The 16449-nt window shown below is 34.2% G+C and overlaps 1 long non-coding RNA gene across 2 annotated transcripts; it reads right to left on the minus strand.

Annotated features, from left to right (window-relative positions):
- Positions 1 to 4187: 4187 nt before the first annotated feature.
- On the minus strand, positions 4188 to 12219 carry LOC149031083 (uncharacterized). Of its 2 annotated transcripts, none has more exons than XR_016178054.1 (4): positions 12070 to 12219; positions 9043 to 9295; positions 8541 to 8780; positions 4188 to 6497 (listed from the first exon to the last, which is right to left on the minus strand). It is a non-coding gene; the product is annotated as an uncharacterized LOC149031083 (long non-coding RNA). The 2 variants fall into 2 exon arrangements; XR_016178053.1 differs by lacking the exon at positions 12070 to 12219 and adding an exon at positions 11852 to 12057.
- Positions 12220 to 16449: the final 4230 nt, after the last annotated feature.

Genomic DNA, 16449 nt, shown 5'->3' on the forward strand with positions numbered 1-16449 from the left:
GTTCCTTTCTCTTCTGTTTTTCCTTATTTTTCTTCTTTCTCCTCTTCTTCTTCCTTCATCACCTTCTCCTCCTCCTCCTCCTCCTCCTCCTCCTCCTACTCCTTTTACTCCTTCATTGCAACAAGTAGTTCTCGATTTTTCACGAACAAACGCTCCTGTAATATACATATACTTAAGTGTATATGTGTATGTGTGCACATATACATTAATAGATACACGTAATGCGCCTTGAATACTCTCAACTTTCTTCTTTCTTATCTACAAGCACATTTATCGCGCCTTTATGTTAATGAATATCGTCAATGCCGGACTACGCCCTATTCGCAACCCCTCTTTCTCTTTTTCCGTCTTTGACATCGAACATAAACCTCGCGTAGCAGCGCGAGTTTAATCGCAAATTTACGGTGAGTCGATTCGAAGCTTGCTTGGCCTTCGAAGAAGTTGCGTTTCTTCGTCGGCGGAATTACGCTTAATGATCCGTGGCGTATAAACGAATCGAGTTTCGATGATGTAGAAAAAAAAGAACAGACAGAAAGAGATACGTAGGACATATACTGACTGTATAAAGCCGTTCTAACAGAGGTACACATGTATTTTTACTTACATTCTTACTTACTTACTTACTTACTTACTTACTTACTTACTTATTTGCTAACGATTGTTCAGTTAAATAAAGAAGAAAACTCGATAGGAACTTCGATTTAACTTGGAGTGATGTCAAGGAAACTGAAGAATCTTCTTCGAACGGCGAAGGTCGAGATCAATTTTCTCGACGAGTCTTAAGATTTATCCTTCCATCGAATGTACCTTCTTCGAACATTTCTCTCTCTCTCTCTCTCTCTTTATTTCTTTCTTTGTTAGATGGATAAAAAGTTAGAGTTAATGAATTTCTAAGAAATTGCACGGCATTTCACACCGCCGCATTACTGGTCCACACAGATTTCTTCTTCTTCATCATCATCTATTTCTTCTTATTCTTCCTTCTTTCTTCTTTCGTCTTCGTGTTCTTCTTCTTAGTCTGTCGGCTTCTCTTTTAATGGATCAGCAAGCCTAAGACGAGCGGTATGAGCTTTGAAAGTCATCAGAATCAACCCATGAAGGAGAACTCTCGTGAGAATCCTGCAACGAGAGCACCGCTCCGGCATTCCTGTTAACAGGATAAGGGATATAAGTGTGTCCTTGAACGGCAAGTCGCGGCCATCTTTGTCGTTCGCGACACGAACGAGTTTTGCAGTACGACCGGTATTGAAACGTACCGTAGCTCGATACACGCAGCCTCGCTCTCTGTTGCTGCTCCTGCTGATACTTTTGTTGCTGCTATTGCTGTTACCTTCTTTTCCAATTTCGAAATCAAACACAACAACAAATTTTAGACACGAAAACTCTCTCATTTTTTTTCTTTTTTTATCAAATGGAAAAACAAGAAAGAAACTATACTCTTTTTATTTATTTCTATCTTTATATCTAGGTTTTTATCTTATTTAATAAAAAAACGAGTAATCCTAGAAAAATTATTTACTTTTTTTCTTTTTTATTAGGTAAGAAAATTTCTCAGGCATTTCAAGTATTTTCTTCTTGCGTTGACGAAAAGATAAATTTCCATTTCTTGTTTTTGTTTTGTCTTATTCGATAAGCAACGATTACTGCAACAAAAATAATTGGACATAAAAATTATTTTCTTACAAAAAAGACAAGAAAAAAAGAACAAGCAAATTAAACTTTTTATCTTATTTAATGAGATAAGTAATGTAATAACATTTGTCAGACATGAAAACTTTTTTGTCGAAGATAAAAAGATTAATTTCTTTTTATCTTATTCAATGAAATACAAATGTAGTGCATCAAAAATGTTAAGAAATGGAATTTTTTATCGTATAAGAAAAAAAATTGATTTCTCCCACTCTCTCTCTCTCTTATTTAATAAAACAAGTAATACAACAAAAATCAGCAGACATGAAAATTGTTATCTTATAAAAGACAGAAAGATAGAAAAAAGATTAATTTATTTTTCTACTCTTTCTCTTTTTCTCATTCAATGAAACGCGTAATGCATTTGACCTTGCAGCTCTCACGTTAAACCACGTAACCTTTTCTTGGCTCGTTCCAATCGTTCAGATATTGCCCGCATCACGACCATGAAAAATTTTCACGAGCGAAACAGAAAGAAAGAGAATGAGAAAAGACAGACAGAGAGAGAAAGAAAAGTAAGTTACGATTCGTGGTATTTGAACACCTTGAAAAGTTACCAACGCGTTTCACTTGTAATGCTGTATTCCTGTAAACGTTGTATAAGCCAAGAAAAATAAAATTCAATTTATTTCGTCTCTGGTTCGTACAAAAGAAACATACGAGAGTGCAAGTAAATCAAAGAAGAAAATATTACAAAATGTTCAAATTCTAATCACACTTATTACTTAAATACTCGTATTTAAAATCTAAAATAATTATCAAAAACGTTTATATAAAACGATACATGAAATGTAGAACTTAAGTAGTAAAATTGCGTGTATTTGTGCAATATTTTTTTTTCCTTTGACATGGACTGTTGATCGTGATATAGCAAGTAAAAGACAAATCAATTGGAATAAAAACAATAGACCAGTGTGTTTCCGCATACCGAGATTTTTATGCTTGACGAAATATATAAAATACTAATAATAAAATATTACAGATCTTAACACTTATAATGCAAACCGTCCGTTATATAAGAAATCAACCGACAAATATGATTCATGTTACACGATCAATTACTCTATGCAAATCATTAAAATCCCTCTTAATATAAGAATGAGGCCATACTTTGAATCTATCTAAAAATCTAACGTCACGTTTAAAATATCAAAGATCATCGAAAGAAGTTTTGTGAAATAATCCAAGACAAAATTTCAAGAAGGACAAAAAGTTCGTTTGTTCATCTAATCTAATTGTAAAGTAGAAGAAACGATCGCATGAGGGGTTGAGGGGTGTGGGGAGGGAGATTTAAGAGAGAATAAAAATGTAAGAAAAGAGACGTAGTTGGTACTAACCGACAACGTAACTACGATATCAGATATTGCAAAGATATAGTATATAAGTACACAATATATATAAATATAAAGTGTATATGTCTCTGTATGAGTACAAGGCAATAAGTAAGTACACCCTAGGTAGTCTTATCTCTCGCATGGTTCGAACACATCGAACAGTATGCGAATATGGAATGCTAAGTGTGACGGTGAACGGGGTAGGTATATGTTTGTATGTATGAGTGTGCGTTTGTGTAAGCGGAACGTGTCCTTGACTGCAGAAGTCCGCTATGTCCTACACACCCACCTACCACCGTGGAAGACCGTGTGGCGGAGCGGATCGGCGAGAACGCGCTTGTTCCTCTCTTCCCCCTTGTATCCCCTCATCGACTACCTCCACCTCCACCTTCACCTCCTCCTCCTCCTCCTTCGTCTTCTCTTTTTCTTCTTCCACCTCCGCCGTCACCCTCCTCTTCTTCCTCTTCCTCCTCCCTACGGAATCGTGCCGTACGTCGGAGAGAAAGATGGAAAGGGAGAGACGAAAGTGGTAAAGAAGGATAGAAAGAGAAAGAGAGAGAGAGAGAGAGAGATAAAATGGGAGGACGTACGACCTGACTCTTAAACGTGTCGAGTACCGAGAGCAACTTCTCGACTAAGCCGTCGCCGCGACCTTCCGATCCCGTTTCTTCCTGCGAAAGTCCTTCTTCACTTTTGTCGATATTTTCTCTCATCTATAGAAGTAACCGTTTTATCGTGGAAATTCAATAGAATTTAAATGTACGAAAGTTAATAAAAGTCGATTAGAATTGGGGATGAATTTTCATTCTATGATATTAATCTGTCTTGAAAATTGAAAGTAATCTGTAAATAAAAGTAATATTACTTTATGATTTGACGTTATATACATTTTTGTTATTTTATAAACTTTATCATTAATCCATTAAAGTTTAAACATACGAAATTATGAAAGGTGGATGAGAATTGAATGAATTTTCATTCATCAATTTGTTTTGAAAATGAAAAATAATCTGTAAATAAAAATGATATTAGTTTTTAAATTTGATATTATATTTTTTGTTATTTTATAAATTTTATCATAAATATATATCTGTAAATTATATTACACGATTTACTTCATTTTATTATTTTCTAGATGTAACTGAATACTTTAAGAGTAATACTAAGAAATATTTTCTACGATTAGGTTTAAAATTCTTGTAATTATTTTACAGTGGATGATTCAAAAACAATATAAATGAGTTGTTTATACGTGTATACGTATATTCTCAAACTATTTCAATTTTTCCACTTGATCGCCTCGGACGTGCACGAGTTACGATGTAAATGAATGAAGTTCCTAGCAAGAAGTAGCAACTCGTCCATGCATTGAACTCCCCGAATATTCCAAGCGTAGAGATGCTTGAATAAGCAATGGCTGATGCTGATGGTATAGTAGTATAGTTCCGGGAGTAGAAGTTACATAGGTCGTTCCGATATACTGATATCGTAGGATTCGAGTTCGCTTAGGAACTATGAGTAACACGACACAAGTACTACATTACTATAGTACGCTTTATTTATTATACTAAAGCAGTATCTTTTCTAAGACTATATTTTCATGTAGGCATAAGTCATAAATATATTTTGTTTCTAAAATCTAAACATACTGGTTACTGGCGCGCGATATTTTGTGCTTGCTAAATCATGCTATGTAAAAGATAAAGAAATAAAGAATAAAATAAATGAAGAAAACAAAATTGAGGAAAGGGGTAGAATATTATTCCGTTTGTTAAATACTTACAAGAAACATTCGTCTTAGTGGTCAACGTATCAAATCACAAGAGATATTTCACATACAATATTTTCTTTTACAAAGAAAAAGCATGATTAATCGTTAAAGGCCGTTATTATGGGCTAGTCGATTCATCAAACTGAGAAATTTTCACGTTCTGCCAAGTATATAGGTATATTATATATTATAGTTATACCTATATATATATGTATATTTACACGATGCAACGTACAAACTCGTGGCTGGCATACACAAAAGAATATACATATATATTCCTTTAGAAACCGGAAATAAAGACGTACACGGAAATCACTTATAATCCTCTATCGTCAAGCGGAATAAGGATCATCGACCTTTTAGATTCTCCTTTCCGCCTAATTCGATTTGCTGCTATCGATTTAACCAAAATGACCTGGGGCTATGCTAAAAAATATATGCATTTATATATATATAATATATCAGAATGTATCTACATATTAACAGGTATCGTTAAAAAATAATACAAGAAGCAGAAAAAGAAGGTGAAGATTCTCGTCGTAGAAACAATTTCATCATCGTTTGCGGTCTCCTACACGCTTTATATCTTACCATTCGTGATTCACGATACGTTTATTCGCTAGAGACTCTTAACGCGTTTTAAAATTCTTACGAAGTAGAAATTATCGAAGGAAAATTCCAAAGTGACGACAAATTCCTCCAGCTTTACTCGACTCTTTGCTTGCTGTTAGAATGAAAAGGTCAGTATTGTATTATATCAGTAAAATAAAAGCCATTGGATAGAAAGAAAACAGGAATAAAAAAAAAAATAAAAAGCACAGAGGAGAGAAAGAGAGGATTGAAGAGCAAAACTACAGAACGGATACAATTAACACGAGAGGTAACGCGCGTACAACGGAGTAACGTGCGTGCGTGAGTGAGTGCGTGAGTGCGTTCATGTGTGTACAAATATACGCACACACACATGAGCAAGCAAACGCTAGAGGCAGTTGAAGGCATAAGTAAGTAGAGAGAACCGTCGTCTTCGAAAGAGGAAAAAGAGAAGTTGTACGAAAAGGAAGGAGAAACGGTGAACGTGCAGAGAGAGGAAAGAGAAAGAAGAGGGATGAAGGGGGAGTAGAGAGAAAGAGAGAGAGAAAGAGAAAGAGAACGGAGTAAGAGCTTGTCGTTGTATAGAACAGACTACTATCTATATCTATAGTGCGGATAGAGGAAAAACAGGGTGGATAGTGGGGAGTTGGGAGTTAGATAGAGGGGAGAAGTGTGGAGGAGAGAGCGCCACTGTCACTGCCACGGCTACGGTGAGGTAATATCAGATTCCATGCCGCGAGGCACTTAGAGTCCGCCATCTTTACACTCATCCCGATACACGTTGTTCTCCAGGTCTACTCTTTCTTCTTGTTTCTTTTTTCTCTTCTTCTTCTTCTTCTTCTTCTTCTTCTTCTTCTTCTTCTTCTTCTTCTTCTTCTTCTTCTTCTTTACGAACATTCCTACGAGTTATCTTTCGATTCCTCTACTCTTTTTCTCTAGCTTATTTATATATATATATATATATATATTTGGTATCCAATCTTGACTCCGCCTAGCTAGTTGAAGTAAAATACTTTACTGCAAATCACCCTTGCTAAGAACGACAACGTCTTGTGATCCTTCTTCTTCTTTTTTTTTCTTCCTTATTTTGTTTTCTTCTTACCGTGATAACTCTAAAAGTACAGATTAGATTTTAAATATATTATATCAAGCATATTTTCGAGATAGGTAGGGTAATAATTATATGAGGGGAGTGGTGGTGAATTAAAAGATACCAAGAGTCAGGTATTTAGGTAGGTAAGTCTGGTCGGATCGATTGAACTTTATCGAGGTTATAGAGGTTCCATTTGAAAGGAATTAAGGAATTACGATAATGGAAGGATATAGGTTCAAGTTTAATCATTACCATTGGAATCAACTGACGAGTATGAGCGTTCAAGAAAATAACGGAAATTACTTATAACTCGACCTAATAATACAGTAAAAATTGTTTACACTAAACAATTTGTATCATTTAAGAATACACATCTATCTACATATTAATATTTACAGTGTACCTATACTTTGGAAAATTAGAATTGGTAAATAGGAAAAAATTTCTGAACATGTTTGATCTTGGTCGTGGTTGTTCCAAAAAATAAAAATAAAAAAGAATGATTATCGATAGGCAAACGATAAGCATACTTGTTTGTCTCGATGGTGTGCTCGTACCTATCGCTAAACTGGCTGGTATTCGTTGTTAAGGCATTCGAGAGAAAGACGAGACCAACGAGAGAAAAAGAGGCGTCGAGAGAAGAGAGGTAAGCAAGCTTGCGGGGGGTAGAAAGAGGGAAGAAGGAGAAAGAGAAGAAGGTGGTGGAAGATATAGGATGGGGAGGGGTACAGAGGGGAGGGGGAAATGCAGAAAGAGAGACAGGGAGAAGGAGGTACAAGAGGAGGGGTGAAGATATAAGAAGGGTAGGAGAGGGCGAGGAGGTGGAACCTCTTAGGACGTTCACCTTTCTCGCAGACTCGCAAGACCTCCACCGACTGGAACCGCCATTACACAATCGCCGACTTTGCTCGTTCGCTCCTTGGCCACGGCCGCCATCTTGGTACCGGTCGGTGAGCCAAGAACGCTCACGATCTTCACGGTGAAGGTCTTGCCGGTGTGTGAACACGCTCGACGATTTATATTGAAATTTGTTCGCGTTATCTCTTTCGTTCTGAATTTAAATCGCACGCGGAAAGTCACAGTGGATGAGCGTTTCCCCGATAACGTCTCTCGACGAAGACGCGAATTTTATCGAATCTGATTAAATGCAGATGTATAGATTTTTATTGATGATTATTTCTTTTTCTTTTTTTTTTTTCATTAACGAAATAAAGAATAAGGTAAAAGAATTATTGTTATTTAGATTGGACGTTTTAGAATTAAATTTTTTTTTGTTAATTTATTATTTTATTTGAAGATTGTAGGCGTTGGAAAATAAATAATAATACGAGTATGCGTAATAAAAAAAATATTGAAGCGTGTGAAATGATAAAATACATAAATCTGGGTATATCCGTGGAGACTTCAACGCGTGTAACTCTTAAGAGAGCGTGTTACTTGGTCTCAACCCACGTGTATTTCTATATATCCAGTCACACTACTAACCACGCGACGAATCATGTGCCGGCCGTGTTACGAAATAAAAAGCGACCAGTAAAAAGGCAGGACAGTCCGAACGAGAGTCGATGAACTTTGTCTTGAAATAGAAGCACCATTAAACTTGTGCCTATTTCGGATTCTTTTCTCTTGACGTTTCTTTCCTCCTTTTTTTTTTCTTTTTATATTTGTTAATCATTTAATCATTTTATTGCATTTTTATGAGCCTTCCGAATGGACAAAAATCGTGATTTTCATGAAATATACATGAGGCACAAACTCCTGTGCCATTTATCTTATTTAACGTTAATTATATCTACTCGTGATATTAAACTACCTATATCAAGAGATACAAGATATAAAATCAAATCTAGAGATCAGCAATTACTCACCAATCTTGTGAGTAATTGGCGACCAGTGTTATACCTCTCTTGCAGCAATATATAACGATTTCTCGCCAAGAACTTTTGTTAATTGAAGAACCCTTGATCGATAGGATCAAACCTTGAGTATATAGAAATTTCTATATACATTTTCTACCATACCAATCTATCGATATACCTACTTTATATATTACTCATACTACCTTAGACCGAACCAAATTGCTTCTCAACAAGCGTAGTAACTCGGCCTCTTGTTAGCGCGGCTTAGTTAGACCGAGCAGCTTCAACAAATTACGAAATACCTTCGTACACCGGCCGCCTCGGTATAATCCACCTTCTTTCTTCCTTGCACAAATTTTCTATGGCTCTGGGTACATTTATTTTCTCATCCGACGATCGTCGACTTCGTTAGACGACGTGGGAACAAAAAAATACGCGTATACCTGAAACAGGGATTGAAAATAGAATGAAACAAGTTTGATACCGGGTGAATCAAAAGTTCCTAGATGATTTTTAAAATCAATTGCATTTTAAAAACATTTTTTTAACTAATTCCTTTTTGTATAATATAATTATAATACAAGCTTAGAAATTTTTTTGTTACAATTAGTAACAAGAATTAGTCTAAGCTTTAATATTAAGTAATTAATTTTTTAAATCAAATAATATAGATTGAACATTTTTTTTGAATTTAATTAAACTTACTTTGTAATATAATGCTTAAAATGCGATGATCAGTATACTTTTCTCCGATGCTATAAGTTTCCAACTTCGATTCAGATACGTATTCCAATCTTGCGACTTCCTCGTTGGCTAAAGCATAATGTTCTCGGATGACTTTGTACGAGGATACATGAACCCTAAGATCGATATTCGCGTTACATGAAATGCACACGAGCATGCAAATTCGTTCGGGTATGAAGATCCGGGATCGTTGTTGTAATGTCACTACTGAACACTGAAACAAATGAAAAATTTAATCTAATCTAAAATATAAAACCAAAATTTTTATACGTTTAGTGAAAATGAATCACAAGACGTGAATAATTAAAAGCTAACAAAACAAAAAGTGTTAAAGAAAGAAAAAACATAAGAAGAATTAAAAGGCTAATATGCACGCTAAGTATCCTAGGATAATTCTCGGAACAAGAACTGTGAATGTACGCGCACGTTCTCCGCACGTTCATAAGTAGGTCGGTCAAGTTGGTTCCTTGTTCCGTTACCGTGAAGGGACACGTATTATAAACACAAAATTACGTTCCTTCGAGTAAATATTTTAAGATATTATTTCCTCTCTTATCTAGTAAATATGACATCACCATCATTATCATCATCATCATCATCATTATGATCATCATCATCATAATCATCAATACTATTATTATGATTTTATATTATTACACTTGTATATACCGTTGATTTTTCCTTTTCAAAAACACTAATGTAAATAAATCAAAAGTTTTATGTTTACAAAACATATAAAATAATTCGATTTGTAAATATTTGAATTGTAAGAGTTAATTGTATAAATTTTTCTTTTTTGTTTCTTTTAATGAATGATGTCTCTTGAGAAAAAGAAAAAGAGAGATCATTGACGAAAGTGAGAAAACACTTTTCCATAAGTTTCTTTCGAAGGCGAGAAGAAGCAACGATTCTTCGCGACGACCGCATTAATTCCTTATTTACTTCCTTGGATCGTTCTTCGAAGAGAAGAAAAGAGAAAGAAAAGGTACGGGTTTGATGTATACCAACGGGGATGTAACAGTCGCTCGAGTAAGAAGAAGAAAGCGGCCTTGCGCTACTTTCCATCATTAGATAATATCGGTAATACGATTTTCTCTTGAGTTATACACTTCTCGTCTACTGTTCTCTCTCTCTCTCATTCTCTTTCTTTATCTTTTTTTCTGACAATAAGTCCCCATTATCAACCTCTTCAAGAACTAAATTTTACATTGTTTTAAATACAAAGTTCTTTTTACAAAATTTTTTTTTCTCATTTCCAACATACAAGCCTTGAAGAGAAGTTAAAAGAAATTTGGTTCAGAAAAATATCTGTCTTTGTCTCTCTCTTTCTTTTTTCTTTTCTATTAAGACTTTTTTATTAATAAGTAAATGTTGACGCAAAAGAAAAAATAAATTCTTTTTTTTCACGTCTGACACCTGTTAATTAATTAACATGTCTTGCCAGTTGTCGTAACTCATTTCGCTTTGCAATCCATCGACCTCGACTTTCAACTGGAACTAGTATCTTACACAATATCTAGATTCATGTAATAGAAATAGAATCTCAACATGATATTTCTAAAGAATATCAAATAGACAAACGACGATTAAATAGAACTACGATCAATCTTGTTAACAGGTGATAAGTAATTATCAAACATAATCATCAGTGTTATTGTATTCTGATGATAATAAAAAGGTAATATAAACAGAGAGAGAGAGAGAAAATTAAAAAATGTTTAAGTTAGTGGGTCAAGGTTGTGGCGAGTATGAGAGTAATACGTCTTCTGTTTCCATCTCTTTCTTTCTTTCTCTTTTCGTTGTCGGTGAAGGAGAAAGATGAGACGAAAAAAAACGAAGCCGGAAAAGAGAGAAAGAACCCTCCCTATCTTTCTTCTTCTTTTCTTTCTTCTCTTATTCTTCTTCTTCTCTTCGTCTTTTTCTTCTTTCTCTTGTACTCCCCTTTCGGATGAACACGAGGCATCCATTCGAGTCACCCGTCCTCTTGTAACACTTTTACGAATTACGTTTTCATGTTGCGCAACGGTGATTGCACAAGCGGTGTTAGCTAATCGTTAAATCTTACCGAGCAAAGCTCTAAGGAGGACCGTTAGAGGAGATGAGTGTGGATAGAAGTCCATGGGAAGAAGAACATTAGATACCAACACATTCACCTACAAAATAGTCAAATTCTGATGAACCTTCCAGCTCGTGATTGCAACACAATCTTTAACTCAAATGAATTTCCTATTAATTATCTAAATATAATAAATGAATAAATTATAATAAACCCGGAAAAGAGTTTTCCCGGTGTTATCTTGAATAAAATTAAATACCGGATGTATATCTCCCTCTCTCTCTAAAACATATTTTTCTTCAACCTTTATTTTTCCTCATTATCGCGATTATCTTGAAAAACAAGATAAACTATTTCTCGGAGAATTAACGGTACATTCCGTCCCACATCCCGGCCATTACACGCTTCGCATGACGTAACCTGTTAAACCAAACTCCCATTTACGAAACCATTCGGCGTCTTCCGGAGGTCAAGGTCGATCGGAGCATCCAATAATTTTGGTAATAACCTATCTGCCAGACTTTTTTTCTTGTTTCTGATTTTATAATTTAAACCGATTAGGCGCGTACACGCATTAATTTGAATCATAATTTTCGTTGAAATCTTTTGATCGTCTCATGCGTAATAAATTTTTTATGATGTTACGATGTCGTAATTGTATACAAAAAAAGAAAACCTCCAAAAAATATGTAGAAACAATTTAGAAGTGTCTACCTCAGATTATGAAGTAGATATGAAAAATTGAAACCAACAACAAGGAAGACACGCAGTTAAAGTAACTGTTCTCGAAATAAACTCGAAGTAAACAAAGACTGAACTCTTATCGTTCACTCTATGGGCGATCTGTCACGGCGAATAATTACGCATACAGTGACGTTCGAACAAGTAGGCGAGCGTAACTGTTTTATTAAACCGTAAGCCGTGGTACTTACGTAATCGAAAACACGGAGAGTGAAAATCGAGCGTGATCCTACTTTCGCGGGTGAGAAGCGCCTTCCGGCGCTTTAGCCTCTTGCCTTGTGTATCGTTGGCTAACGGCCGACCTTACACTATCCTACGCGTCTTTCTCTCTTTTGCTTACTGACCGAGATCAAAGTATTTATTCCTATTTTTAACTATAACATCATTTTTCCCCCCTATTATTCTATTCCGAAACTTTAACAAAACTTGATCACTTTCAACGTATGCTGAGTGATTCTAAACAGATTTATTTGATCGCCATTTTGCAAAATAAACTTTCAGTATTTTTATGAATATTTGTTTGTTCGTTATAAATAATTTGTCAATATTTTAAATAGATTATCCGGATATATGTTTTTTAAGCACAAAATTTTAGATAATACAAAAAACCTATTCTGCAGAGTAGGGTTTATATTATATAATTACATAATAGGGGATGTGTTTCTAGTAATTTTAACTTTTCCAGGCGATATAAGAAATATTCCATTATATATAAATTGGTTATTAAATAGGTGTAACACTTTTTAACTATGCTTGAAAAAGTTAAATAAATAATTAATGCCAGGGTTACATATTGATCCAAGGTACATATTGACAGTCCTATTATCAATATGGACCATCTATTTAAAATATTGACAGATCTTTTTTCGTATTATTCAGTATAATATTGACCAGTTATATTACATGTTGACATTTGATTATTTACTAACTAAAAATATGAAAAATTACTGACCCAATATGCAACGATCCTAAAACACTATATCATATCATAAAATATTTTTGAATACGCTCAATTAATTGCAATATGGAAGAATTATTGTACTGGTCCATATAGAAAAAATATTGAACATTTGAAAGATATGTGCGTGTTTTGGATCACTTTCGATATCCCCTCATCCACTTTTTCACTTTTCATTCGCGCCGCGACGAAATGGAAAAACAAAGTTGACACGGTTTCAGATAACGCTAAGGCAAACGGTACAATCGTGAACTGTTATCCTTGGCCACGAGCTGACGAGGAGGAGACCTACTGGCCCAGCGATCAAGCCAGTTTGCTCGACAGTCCCATGTGCTCGACAGCCTCCAAAAGGTTTCGATCAATTGAAATCAATCGGTATTGTCATATGCGATAAATTTTTCAAATAAACTATTTTAAACGCCAATACATACGTAAAATTATTCGCGAGTGTCATTAATATTATTCGTGTGACTATAATAAATGAAGAAATATTTCTATACGTAAGTAATTACGATTTTTTTAATCAAAATTATTCTTATGTTGTAAAAATATTTTCATTATTTTACAATTTTATAAACAGTTGTTGTAATTTACGGTGTTGCGAATTCATCTTTTAAAAATTATTTGTTGTTACAACGAACAAACATTCAAAGATTTTCTTTATATCATTTTCGTATCTTTCCATATAATTAATAATAATTATTATAAATAATCAATTATACTATGATCTCTCTTCGTTTAATCTGTATTATCAAATATTTAGTACCTAACCAATGAACTCTAAAATATATTTCAACGATATCCATTGGTATCTCTTTTAAACGTGAATCGAATGACATAATAACGAACGAGAAAGAAAGAAAAAAAGAAAGAAAAAATGAAAGAAAGAGAGAGAGAGAGAGAGAGAGAGAGATGGAGATAAAAAGAGATGAAAGAAGCTCATTGTATTTAAACGGCAAAGCTGTTTCGTGACGGGGCGAAATTAATAAAATATTCTAAAGCATCGCGTGCCCCTTTCAAATCGAATAATCGTTTGCTACGTCGACTCGAACGTTTCCTTGTGTTGCACGGAGAACCTTTTTTCATGTGTATCTCTCTCTCTTTCTCTCTCTCTTTCTCTTCCTTTTTCTTTCTTGGAGAACACGAAAGAAGAAGAGAGTTTTGTGCTGCCATATTGGTGAACCAAGTTCAAGAGAGTGTATATGCATGTATATAATTTACTAGAATAAAAGTAAAAAAAAGATATAAATTGAAAGGTAAACAAAAAATATTAAAATATTTCTATATTCCAAAAGCAATGAAATGTTTAAGAAGTATAATTAAAAATATAAAAGAAAAAGTATGAACATATAGCATGAATGATACAAATAAAATGGAGTAAATAAAATCAAAGTAATTAAATAAATATTATTAATTTAGATCCACTCTATATAAAACGAAATACATTAACTGGACCAATAATAAGCTGTAAATAAATAAATTTATCTATATATTTACATATTTCTATATATTTATATATATTAGGTTGCCCAGAAAGTTCGTGTTAATTAATAAATATATATTTAATTTAATGTTTGTTTATTTCTCAAAATCGGCAAGAAATTTCCGGAAAATCTAATTGTTTTAGTATTAGGTTAAATAAAATGTTATTATCAATGTATGATATATTAATTATTACATTTAATATTTATAGTTTATTATATTATTATATATTATAGATATATAGATGCTATATAAATTATTTGGATGTCCGACATTTTCCCAATACATTTATATATAACACCACCATAGTACCACCGAACAACATAGTGTTATGTTACGTATAGCTATTACATTAATTAATTATTAATTATTATGTATTATAAATATATATTAAAAATATGAATGTGTATACGAACTTTCAAGGCAACTCAATTATCTCTATAAATCTTTTGAATATATTTTTTTGTACCTGAAATTTTTTTGTATATGAAATGTATAAAAAAGAAAAGGAAGGTGAGATAGAGAAAGAAAAAAAAGAAGTACAAGGATAGAAATAACGAAGAAAGAGGAGAAGAGGGTAGAAGAGGAAGAGAAGGAGGAGGAGGAGGAGCAGAAGTAAAAGGAGAAAGAGATAGAAGAGGACGATGAGGAGGAAGGAGAAAGGAGAAATAGCAGGCCGCAATGTCCGGACAACGCTCCCGCGACGCTGGGGCCAAATAACGGTCCAAACCACCACCATAATACCAGCAGAACCACCACTACTACTATCACCATTCTACCAAGTACCACGTTCGAATGGTCCTCACGGTCCTTCCTTCTCTTTCTCCTTCGTTTTTCTTTCCTTCTTTATATCTATGGCGGCATAGCAGAGAGGATCGTAGCATAACGTGTATGGGCGTACCTCATTTCTTCTTCTTCTTTTTCAAACCTTTTCTTTTCTTCTAATTGCTCTTTGTCCGACTACGAGAAGTCTTTCCTCGTAGTTAGAGAAACGGTGAATATTGTAGACCACTGAAGTAGCCTATTGGAAAAGTAAAAAGACAAAAAGTGGGGAGAAGATAAGCATGGAATACAAAAAAGACAACGGAATTATTACGAATTTATACTTACTAACCTCGAATTTATACTTTCCAACAGGTTGCCGTCAAATTGTATTCAATGAAGTACCAAGGACATTCAATAGGTGAACTCAAAGAACGTTATTATTTAAATATGAATAAAAGGGATGGGGTAATGTTACGTGACAGGATAACATTTCTTTTTGAATTTTAGGAAGAGATGATTAGATTTATGAATTCAATCTTTAAATTTATACTTTCGAACAGGTTCTCGGGTCTCTTCCATTCTATTCAATGAAGTTTCAAGGACGTCGAATAGATGAATTTAAAAAGCCTTTCTAAAACGGTTCGAGCCTTGTTTATAATGGGGGTGGAAGAGGTGGGACGATGTTCCAAGACATGAAAAAAATTCTTTGTGAACTCTACGAGATGTATGTACGTATGTGTACGGGTATACCTGTGTATGCATATATGCTCGCGAAGAGTATATCCTGTCTATTGAATTCAACGGACTACTGTGCGGATACGAAGGCTCTTTCGGATCCTGAACGATCAAAGATTCAAGAAACTCTCGAATTACGAAAAAGCGTTCCTTTTTTTTTCTTTCTCTTTTATTCTACCTTTTTGAGGGTTTCCTACACCTGACTGGCAAAGCTTTCATATGAAAATGTTCATCTATGAACGAGCACGTACTTCCTCAGCAATACATAACTGCAAACTACAAAATTTCGAATGAATTGGAGCAAATTTAAACAAAAATATACGACGAATCGAATTTTGCTCCAATTCTTGACCATCTTTTTTGTTCAAACTTTCCTTTTCATTCTTGTTCTAGTAAAATAGACGTCACCTGTAACCTCTCACCATGTAATTTTGGTTGGTTCCCCATATAAAAGATGGAAAGAAAAAAAAGCAAACAAATTCAACAAAAAGAATATTCTGTTAGCGGTAATCCCAGCATGATGTTGGCCAGAAATTTCATTTTAACAAAGAGTGAAAGGTAAGCAACAGGAACACAATTTTTAAAGAATAGATATACGATCATTGTCTCGATCAAACTAGATCAGGTCGAA

This window comes from Polistes dominula, unplaced genomic scaffold, assembly GCF_049000335.1.
Source record: "Polistes dominula isolate Pdom_NZ unplaced genomic scaffold, Pdom_raw_medaka contig_12, whole genome shotgun sequence".
In the NCBI taxonomy this organism is placed as follows: domain Eukaryota; kingdom Metazoa; phylum Arthropoda; class Insecta; order Hymenoptera; family Vespidae; genus Polistes; species Polistes dominula.